A 9,861-nucleotide genomic window follows, 5' to 3' on the forward strand; every position below is an offset into this window, starting at 1 on the left:
TCCTATAGAAGGTGAGACTTTAGCTACGACTTGGGAAAGCTGGGTAGTACAGATGATGTAGAAAGAGCATTTCAAGCATGGGGGCCAGTCAGAGTTGGGAAGATACAGTATCTTGAGCAAGAAAAGGAAGGAAGGTAGAATCAAGTCTTGAAATAAATCAAAGCCATGAGTTGAGGAATAAAGTATCTTCAATTGAGATAGTAGAGAAGCAAATCTGCTACCCTGGGGAGTGTCCAATGGATTTCCCAACCAAAGAGACCCATGAAAAAGTGTTTATAATTTTAGGGGGAGCAGAGCAGGGGACATCATGGAGTAGCAAGACCTGACTATGAGAACCTGGTGACTTGCAATCAGGACAAGGAAAGCCATTTCATTTTGGCTGCCCTGCCCTTCGTGTCATGAATCCCAAACAGAAGGAAGCAACCTGACAGGAGCCATTTTTTTTTAAACTGGGGAAGATTTTGAGGTGGAATCTTGAAGATTCCAAGATGGGATCCAGGCTTAAGGTTTGGCTTAGCTCAATTCAGTCCTAATATAAGGACATTACTGGGACTCTGACGTTGTCAGGATCATTTAAGAGGGTGCTGATACATATTACATTTGGTCTTAAAAATTTCTGTCATTATATTAACAATTTCCTATCAGTAGTATCATTAGCTTTCAGACTACGTAGCAAGGAGTAAAGTGTAAGACTGGAAAGGGGTGTGTGTGTGCATGTGCACTTGTGCATGCAGTTATGAAGGGATCTGAGTGCCAAACAGATCTTGTATTTGATTCTAGAGATGCTGGAGAACCACTGGAGGTTATTGAATAGAGAGATGACTTGATCAGATTTGCACTTTAGAAAAATCAGTTTGGCTGCTGAGCGGAAGTCGGACTGGAGCAGCGAGAGATTTTGGGCAGACAAGCAGCGTGTTTCTGCTACAGTCCAAGAATGAGGTGCTGAGGGCCAGCGCCAGGATGATGACACTGTCGGAGGGGAGAATGGACCCTATGTGAGGTAAATCCAGAAGCATTTGGCAATTCACTGATAGGAGGGGTGAAGTCCTGGATGACAACTGCCTGGGTGACTAGGAAGATGGCGGACCTCTTGACAGAACAGGGAGGGTAGGAAGAGAGGAAGGTTTGAAGGGAAGGATAATGAATTCAGTTTTGCACATGTTGCATTAAGACATCTGTGAGATATGCAGTTGGAGAGGTCCAGCTGGAGATGTGAGACAAGAGTGGAGGTCAGCAGAGAGATGAATGCTGGGTAGGTGGGTCTGAGGATAATCATCATGGGAAGAATTGAATCCAGGGGGGCTGATGAGATCACCAAATGAAGAGAGGGAGAGCCTCAGGGAGAGTCCTATGGGACACCCACAGTCAGGGCCCAGGGGACTCCCTCCCTCTTCATCTTTCTGGCCAGAAGGATGGCATTATGAGGCGGAGAAGCTGGGACTGTGGCATTCACCTGTGCTCTCTCTGCCTCAGTTTTTCTCACCATTAACATGGTCATAAAGAAGGCTGGTGGGGGAGCCTCATCAACTCTAGGGGTGTTTGGGGAAAAGAGTCTCTGAGACTGTCCCGGGTTGGAGTGTGGGGAGGTGGGGGATGCAGGAGAATCTGAAAGCGCTGAGCACAGACATGGTTAGACAGATATAAAGAACCAATGTGCGGGTAAGAGGAGACTTGGGGTGTGAGAAAATGTGTGCCTACTTACAATATCTCTCAATCCCAAACTAAGAATGTCAGCCTCAAGTGGGCAGCAGCAGAATTTGCAGTTCTATGTGCTGTCACGCTAGGGGCTGAGAAGTATTCAGACACTTCAATCATGATACCCACACAGGCAGAATAAGCTTAAATCATCCTGCATAGAAGTTGGGGGAGGGGGCAACCAGGTGGTGCAGTGGGTAGGACACCAGCCCTGAAGTCAGGAGGACCTGAGTTCAAATTTGACCTTAGACAATTAACACTTCCTGGCTGTGTGACTCTGGGCAAGTCACTTAACCCCATTTACCTCAAAAAAAAAAAAAAAAAAAAAGAGGGGAAGTGGGTTCTGAACTCCAAGTCCCTGGCCTCTGATACTTGCCCAGGAGAGAGAGAGTAACATAACCTTTTTTTTTTTTTTTAATGAAAGCTTTTTATTTTCAAAATACATACATGGATAATTTTCAACACTCATCCTTACAAAATCTTGTGTCCCTTCACCTTATCTCCTTCACTAGATGGCAAATAATCCAATATAAAACATAACCTCTTAATCAGAGACATAGAAGTTATGCCATTCACCTGGTCGCCCTTACTCATGGGTAGTCCTGAGGAAAGCTGAGAGTTTGAAGTTTACCTCCCTCTTCAACTATTTTTGAACTGGGAATCTAGCACATGGTCCCAAGCCTGAAGAACAGTGAGGGACTAAACCTTGATATAGAGGATCAAAATGGTGGAATTCTTTTCTCCCACTGAAGTGAGTCATTCTGACAGAGTAGCTCTAGTGGCAAAAAGGGTGGTTTCATTAGCAAACCTGAATTTGTTCTTTTTCCACAGACACTCCAAATGTTTAGTATACTACAGTAAGGCAAGAAGGTGTATAGGCCCCTGAAGTGAAAGTAGATTCACTGGAACATAGCATTGGGGATTGCCTCTTTAGCAAAGTCAAATTCCCTGAAGGGAACACAGAAAATCTAGAGGCCTGTGGGGTAAAAGTTGCTTACTGGAAAGGGAACCAGAATTGTATTTGATTTTTTGGGCTGCTATGAGATCTTCATGTTGATTTTCAGGTTCTGTGAGATTAAATAAATGCATTGTTACTTTGAGTACTTGCAGAAGACCTAGGGACCCTTTTATGCAGTTACCTTGAATACTTGCACAGGAACTAGGGACCCTTTTATGTAGATACCTTGAATACTTGCACAGGAACTAGGGACCTTTTTATGCATTGTTACTTTGAGGACTTGCACAGTAACTAGGGACCCTTTTATACATTGTTATCTTGAATACTTGCACAAGGACTAGGGACTCTTTTAAGCAGTTACCTTGAATACTTGCACAGGAGTTAGGGACTCTTTTAGTCAGGTACCTTGAATACTTGCACAGGAACTAGGGGCTCTTTTATGCAGTTACCTTGAATACTTGCACAGTTACTAGACCCCTTTTATGCAATTACCTTGAATACTTGCATAGGAGCTAGGGACTCTTTTATGCATTGTTACTTTGAGGACTTGCACAGGAACTAGGGATCCTCTTATGCATTGTTACTTTGAGGACTTGCACAGGAACTAGGGACCCTTTTATACATTGTTACCTTGAATACTTTCACAAGGACTAGGGACTCTTTTATGCAGTTACCTTGAATACTTTCACAGGAATTAGACCCCTTTTATGCATTGTTACCTTGAATACTTGCACAGTTACTAGACCCCTTTTATGCAATTACCTTGAATACTTGCATAGGAGCTAGGGACTCTTTTATGCATTGTTACTTTGAGGACTTGCACAGGAACTAGGGATCCTCTTATGCATTGTTACTTTGAGGACTTGCACAGGAACTAGGGACCCTTTTATACATTGTTACCTTGAATACTTTCACAAGGACTAGGGACTCTTTTATGCAGTTACCTTGAATACTTTCACAGGAATTAGACCCCTTTTATGCATTGTTACCTTGAATACTTGCACAATTACTAGATCTCTTTTATGCAATTACCTTGAATACTTGCACAGGAGCTAGGGACTCTTTTATGCAGGTACCTTGAATACTTGCACAGGAATTAGACCCCTTTTATGCATTGTTACCTTGAATACTTGCACAATTACTAGATCTCTTTTATGCAATTACCTTGAATACTTGCACAGGAGCTAGGGACTCTTTTATGCAGGTACCTTGAATACTTGCACAGGAGCTAGGGACCCTTTTATGCATTGTTACTTTGAATACTTGCACAATTACTAGATCCCTTTTTATGCAATTACCTTGAATACTTGCACAGGATCTAGGGACTCTTCTATTCAGCTACCTTGAATACTTGCACAGGAACTAGGGACCCTTTTATGTATTGTTACTTTGAGGCCTTGCACAGGAACTAGAGACCCTTTTATACATTGTTACCTTGAATACTTGCACAAGGACTAGGGACTCTTTTATGCAGTTACCTTGAATACTTTCACAGGAATTAGACCCCTTTTATGCATTGTTACCTTGAATTCTTGCACAATTACTAGATCCCTTTTATGCAATTACCTTGAATACTTGCACAGGACCTAAGGACCCTTTTATGTAGGTACCTTGAATACTTGCACAGGACCTAGGGATCCTTTTATGCAGTTACCTTGAATACTTGCACAGGAACCAATAACCCTTTTATGAAGTTACCTTGAGTATTTGCACAGGATCTAGACCCCTTTTATGCATTGTTACCTTGAATACTTGCACAAGGACTAGGGACCCTTTTATATACACTTATATGGAAATCTACATATCCTGGTTTTCCTAAAGAAAACACCGGGCAGGGAGCAAAATTAAAAGAAACATGATTTGAGGTTTGCCTTTTCCAGATTGAACTCAGTTCCATGAAAAACCCAGAGTTTTGGGTTATGGGCCATTGATTATAGGGATAACATCTGAAGGGCAGCTGTCAGAGAATCCATTTGAGAATCAAATTAGACAGACTGAAAATAGGATCTCAGGGATAATCCTGTTTATTCACTACCCGACAGAAGACTCGTGTTTATAATAGCCCTAATATGTGGCTACTTAGCTTTCACTTGAGAGAGAAGTCACTATTCCTAGAGGCAGCATCCAAGCAACTCTTAATTGTTGGAAGTCTTTCTTATGTTGAGCTGAAATCTTCCTACATCTTTCTAAGCATAAGTCCTCATTCTGCCTTGGAAAACAAGTCTCATTTCTCTTCACAAGACAATTCTGCCAATGCTTGAAGACAGTTATCATGTCCCCGCTAAGTCTTTTTCTTCTTCTTCAGGCTAAACAGCTTCCTTTTTTTCAAAATATCCTCTTATAGCATGGGTTGAGTCCCCCTGAGCATCACAGATGTATGTAAAGCACTTGGGAATCATAAGGAATTACACAAATGTTCATTGTGATTTATGCATTGCTATCATTGGATTGTAAATACCATGAGGGTGGAGATAAAGTTTTATCTAACTTTGTGTCTCCTCCAATATCAAGCCACAGTATGCTATTTAGAAATTTGGAACTGAGGGGCTGGGTGGTATCTTGGATGCATAAACTTGAATTTGAAATCTATCTTGGCCACTTACTAGCTAGATGATCCTGGACACTGGGCTCCAGACAACAATCAGAGTTTATTAACATTAAGCAGTTGCTGATCTACATTAATAAGCAAAGCTTCCTCACCAGGAACTTTCTACATTTAATAAAAGAGCCCAGTTCTAGACTAATGTCTTTGTATGTGTGTGCTTGTGTGTACATATGTTCATTGTGTGTTGTATTATTATATGTTATTATATTATGTGTGTGTTAGCAGTAACTTTAATCAAGTCAGTAAACATTATTTGGGGCAACTAGATGACACAGTAGATAGAGCTCTGGCCCTGCAATCAGGAGGACCTGAGTTCAAATTAACCTCAAATGCATATTAGCTATGTGACCCTGTGTTAAATCACTTAACTCTATTTGCTTCAGTGTCCTCATCTGGAAAAATGAGTTGGAGAAGGAAATGGCAAATCATTCCAGTATCTCTGCCAAGAAAACCCCAAATGGGGTCACGGAGACTCCATTTTTGGAGACAAAAAAATCTCAACAAAAATATTTGTCAAGTCCTAAAATAAAACCTACCTCCCTGGGGGATATATAAGTGCAGAACACAATGAATTTCCTAACTTCATGATTCTCCCCAAAAAAAGATCTCTTTTAGGAGGAGAGGGAGAAGAGACAGTATGAGATAGCAAGGCTTTATCGTGGGATCCAGTGGCCCATAGTAATCTGGGCAAGGAAAAACACTTCATTCTGGCTGTTTTGCCCCTTTGTGCCATGAATCCCAATGGAAGGAGGTAGGAACGTTAGAAGCTGAGCTCTTGTTTAAACCTCTTATCTTTATAAGGTTAAATCTCTGGGTTGGGAGATTTGGGGTATCAAGAATGTGAAGGCATTACTGAGTTTCTGACATTACTAGTGTCATTAAGGGAATGTCAAGTGACATTTGGTATTAGCAGTTTTTTGTCATTAATTAACAATTTTCTATCATATTAATCACCTTCTCTGTGCAAAGTACTGTGCTAAATGCTGAAGATTCAAAGAAAACCAAAAAGTAGTCCTTGCTCTCAAGGAGCTTACATCTAATGGGGAAAACAATGTGTAAACAACCATGTACAAAAAAGGTATATATTAAATAAATTGGAGATTATCAACTGGCCAAAGGCACTGGTATTAAAGGAGATTAAGGTGGCATTCTTGCAGGTGAAATTAATGTTGCGATCTGAAGAAAACCAGGGAATCCAAGAGACAGAAATGAGGAGGGAGAACATCCCAGACATGGGGGACAACCAGGAAAATCAAACAGAGTTGGGATATGAAGTGTCTTGTGCAAGGAAAAGCAAGGAGGTTAGTGTCATCAGAAAAGAGAGCAGGAGGTAGGAGTAAGAAGTCTAGAAAGGTTGAAGGGGCCAAATTATGAAAAACTTTAAAAGCCAGAGGATTTTATATTTGATCCTGGAGGTTATAGGGAGCCACAGAGGTTTATTGAAAAGAGATGATGTGGTCAAACTTGTGTTTTAGGAAAATCATATTTGATAATGAGTGGAGGATGGACTGAAGTGGGGAAAGATTTGAGGAAGGAAGATCCGCTTCAGGAATGGCGCTGTTATATGATTCAGTGACACTTAAGGAAGATGTCACTGGAGGGAATTCATCTGTCCTGGGGGTGGAGTGTGGGTGACTTTTTCACCTCCTTCTAGGCCTTTTCCTTATCCCCTTCCCTAGTATACCCTGAGACCTCTGCCCTTCTAATAAACAATTCCTTGCAAAATGGTGAGGTGAGTTCCATCCCACATACTTCCATCCTTCAAAAGGAAAGGGAAGGAAAAAAAATTGTTCATATAATGACAAATATTGTTAATACCAAATACAAAAATTGTACTATGGACTGCCACTTTCTTTGTAATGTCAGAATTTCAATAATATCCCTATATTCCCACTCTTAAGAAATTTACTTTTGATTAAAGCTGTCCCACACGCTAGGTCTCCCCCCTCTACCCTCCCCGAGAGTTTGTTTTTGTGGGGAGCCCAGATCAAGATGGAGCTTAGCTACTAGTATCCTTGCCTGCTTCCTTCTATTGAAATTCATGCATGGCATGAAGGGCAAAACAGCCAGAATGAAGTGGTTTTCCTTGAACCACTAGGATCTCATGACCAGGTCTTGCTACTCCATACTACCTTCTTCTATTCCTCCTCCCTAAAACTATAAAAAAATTTTTTGTGGGTCTCTTTGATGGGATATCCTCCAGGATGGCAAATCTGCTGCTCAATTAAAGATGCTTTATTCCTTAGCTCATGGCTTCATCTCAGGACTTAAAGAAAGGAATGACTTATTAAATGCCTGCCATATATTAAGTATTCTATTAAATACTTAAAAAATACTATCTGATTCAATTATTATCATTCTACTTTTACAGGTGAAAAAACCGAGGCAGTAAAGATCCTTACCCAGGATCACAGAACTCAGATTTTCTTGACCCTTAAACATTCTATTCATTGTACTAGTTGTTATTTTTTTCTTAGACTCATCAGACTCGATGACCACATTTGGGTTTTGTTTTGTTTTTGTCAGAAATACTGCAGTGATTTGCTATTTCCCATTTCCTTCTCCAGGTCGTTTTACAGATGAGGAAACTGAGACCAAAAGGGTTAAGTTGATGGAGTTCTTGGTCCTTGGTAGATAGGTGTAGTGAGCTTTTTCTTCTCAAAACACACCAGGTGATAAAAGTTCAGTTTCCAATATAGCCCGGTTAGCTTAGAGGCCTATCTCTCTGCTTGGTTCCAAGAGCTCTCTCCAAATGTCTTTAAATCCAAAGGTCTGGTCCTTCAGCCTCTGCCTCTACTTTCTTCAGCCTCCAGCCAGCTCCAGTCTTTATGTCATTCCGGTGAAATCTCGACTTGTAGCCTCTTCCTCTCTAGAGCCCTCTCCGACTGGCCCATTGGCCTATTTATGCTCCTTCCAGAGAGAGGGATTATGGGTAGTTCTACTTAGTACCTTGTTTCAGGTTCTGCCCAAAACATCTTCTTGTAAGATTAGATCAACTCTAATTACTTAGCAGTTAGTAAGGATTCCAACATCTCCCCCTTTCTTTTGTTTTAAAACATAGGGGGTTTCTGAGGGGGTACACATAAATCCATCAATATGGGCCAGAACTTTGTAACAGATATACATGGTATACATAAATCCATCAATATGGAGGCATTATACATAATTTACAAAAGCACACAGCAATATAACACAGGCTAGTGGTAATGTAACAAATAACATGAATCAACATGAAAATTTAACTACTGCAAAAAGTCTCATCAACAATCTTTCATCTCAAGAAATCCAATGATTCTTGCAATTGCTTAAAATACATAAGCACATAGTAATATAACACAGGCAAGTAGTAATGTAACAACATAAATCGACCTGAAAATTTACAAATGTCCATAAGTCCTAGAAATAGTCCATAAGGAATCCATTGTCCATTAGTTCATGCGCCAGGAATCTAATAATTCCTGTAAGCTCTGAAGTACTGCAAAAAGTCTCATCAACAATTTTTCATCTCAGGGAATCCAGTGATTCTTGCTGGTTTTTCAGGAACTGAAAGCTGAAGATTTTAAAGTTCTTTTGACAGTCTCATTGTTAGCCATCTGATTCCTTTTCCACCTGTGGAAATATAAGCAGATCCTCTTCCCCAAGCAGTTAACCTATCTAATTCTCTTCTATTTACCACTTTTGGGATTTCTCCTCATCATCTGGTAATTACATTGGAGCTGTTTGCATTGGATATTGTCTTGTTGTCTTAAAAGGCCTGTATTCTTCCCAACTGTAATCCTGATTGCTTTTCTGTTGGTTGATGACATCAGAGTTCTGAATTTCTAAAGTCTCTCTGGGTGTGACCTCAGCTGCTATCATGCCCCACCTGTCCTTTGATTGATACTTTAGAGCTGGGCCCTGCCTCTCATTCCTCTGGGTCAATATACATTTAGAGGCCCAGTGAAAGCCTCGGTTACATTTTGGACATGGGGTTTTGGGTTTTCTCTCACCCTGTCTTCTCATTGTATCTCTGTATCTACATTGGGCTCTTAGATGTCCAATTTTTCCGCACTGAAAACATCGACGAGTTTATCTAGAATTCCTCTGCCAAGAAGGACCTTGTCTTTCCATGTTCATCATAGTCTGGGCATAATAAGCATTTGTGCCTACTGTGGCACAGCATCTAATGATTTCTTCTAAAGGAGCATTTTTGTCTAGCCCCCATATAATTCTCTTGCAAATCTCATTGGCATTTTCCTTAGCCAAATGTCTAGTCATTATTTCTGTTGCTGCATTGTCTCCAATGGTTCTTATTACAGCTGTTTGTAAACGTCCCACAAAATCTGCAAAAGGTTCGTTGGGACCTTGCTCTATTTTTGTGAAAGCATTATTTCCATCTTTCTGTCCAGGGAGAGAATTCCAAGCTTTTATTGCAGCCTTAGAAATTTGCTCATACACTGTTATGGGATAATAAATCTGTTCTGAACTCTCTGCATACTGACCTTCTCCAGCTAGTTGGTCAAAAGCAACTTGTACAATAGCTCCTGTTTGCCTATAGCGTTGGGCTTGAACCCTACATAATTCATGAAACTCCGAAAGCCACAATAAATTTTGTCCCGGTTCT

Source organism: Antechinus flavipes, chromosome 3 (assembly GCF_016432865.1).
Source record: "Antechinus flavipes isolate AdamAnt ecotype Samford, QLD, Australia chromosome 3, AdamAnt_v2, whole genome shotgun sequence".
NCBI lineage: Eukaryota > Metazoa > Chordata > Mammalia > Dasyuromorphia > Dasyuridae > Antechinus > Antechinus flavipes.